The sequence below is a fragment of the Gekko japonicus genome, unplaced genomic scaffold (genome assembly GCF_001447785.1).
Source record: "Gekko japonicus isolate JY-2015 unplaced genomic scaffold, Gekko_japonicus_V1.1 scaffold1418, whole genome shotgun sequence".
Lineage (NCBI taxonomy): Eukaryota > Metazoa > Chordata > Lepidosauria > Squamata > Gekkonidae > Gekko > Gekko japonicus.
This window is the reverse complement of record NW_015174318.1, coordinates 327,042-328,643: the sequence shown is the minus strand read 5'-3', so window position 1 is coordinate 328,643 and position 1,602 is coordinate 327,042.

Below are 1,602 nucleotides of genomic sequence, written 5' to 3'. Positions count from 1 at the left end.
GACTCTTCTTGTAATGTTGTAATCATATTATCATGCTGTGTTACACTCTAATTCTTATACCTCATACAGAACCTTCCTATATTAGACTATCTCTCTTTGTAATTGAGCCCAATGGAAGCCTGGAACTTCTGATCTCTCTCATCATTCATTAAAGGTAGCCACTATGTTGGTTCCAGCCCCTTACACAGGGACTCACGCCTGAATGATTTATAACAGGTCTCTTTCTAATTCACCCCCTCCTTTTACTGTGATTTTAGTTATCTCTTTGAAATTATCTACTTTATATGCACCTGGAAAATTGAGGTCTGATTCATGAAAGCTTAAGATGGAATACCCTTTGTTAGTCTTTAAGGTGCCACTTGATTTTGTTTCACTTCAAACTGGCTGTGTGTTAAGACTGAACTACTCGATTTTCCTCCCAAGCTTTCCTCAACCCAATGCTTTTCTGAATTTGCTGACATTTATCCTATTAACCATACAGGCTTGGTCTTTGATTATTTTCTTTCCTTTGCTCCCACAACAGTTACCATGTCATGCAGCTTCTCTGCGTATAACATTGCAAATATCCATCTCGGTTCCTCTTGGCTGAAACTAATTTCCACTCACCTTCTCTACTAAGCCTTTCTCCCTTTTCCCACAAATTCTCAGGTCTCTATCCAAAACTCTATCAAAATCACTTATATTTCCCATTGCTCAGATCATGTGATGCTTCTCCTTTACTAGCTTCCCATTCTGTTACGTACGACACAAAATACTACTACAAAGCTCCCACAATCTTGAACCACTCTTGCTTTATATCTGGTTCCTCATAGTATCCATATGTTCTTATTACTCTGACTCTACTATCCTTGTTTACCAAAAGTTTTCTTGCTCTTCTTCACAACTCTGACACTTCTCCCTTTCTGCCTTCTAACCCAGTCATGGAAACTGATCCCTGAACATGAGGCACTCTCCTACCTCTCACACAAAGTTTCTTTTAAAATTCCACTTTGTTGCAAGTGGCCATTGGTTTAATCTCATAATCATATTACAAACTGTAACCAAATTTAAGTGTGTGGCTATATTTTACACATTCATACTTGGCACCATTGTCACGCCCTCTCCCTATGTTCACCACTGTCTACTTTTTCAATTGTAAGCTCTTTGGGGACAGGAACCTGCCTATTTTTGCTGATGCAGCTATGAGGTATCATCTACACTGATGACACTGTGTAAATATCTCAGCAATTATTTAGCATTTATATTTTACAAACTAGCAAATGGTGAATCTATATACAGTGTTCATGTTTAGCATATCAAGCATCAGAATGTGTTTTGTGCACCTTTGTTATTTTTATTTACATTGGTAAATATGTATCCATCCAATGTCTATTCAGCCAAGAACATCAGGCACTCCTCATTTCTGCTGGTCTCACCCAGGTATTGACACTGTTTAAAGAGTTGGGCTCTGTGAGATCCTCAGGAAGATCAATAATTCTCCAGAGTCACATTCAGTTTACTGCTTTACTTAGTATTTTATCATGTAATGTATCCTTCCCTGATAACTTTCCAATGAAGACTGAAGTGAAACTGAGTTTTCCACCTGTCAGTGCTCCTGGCCTA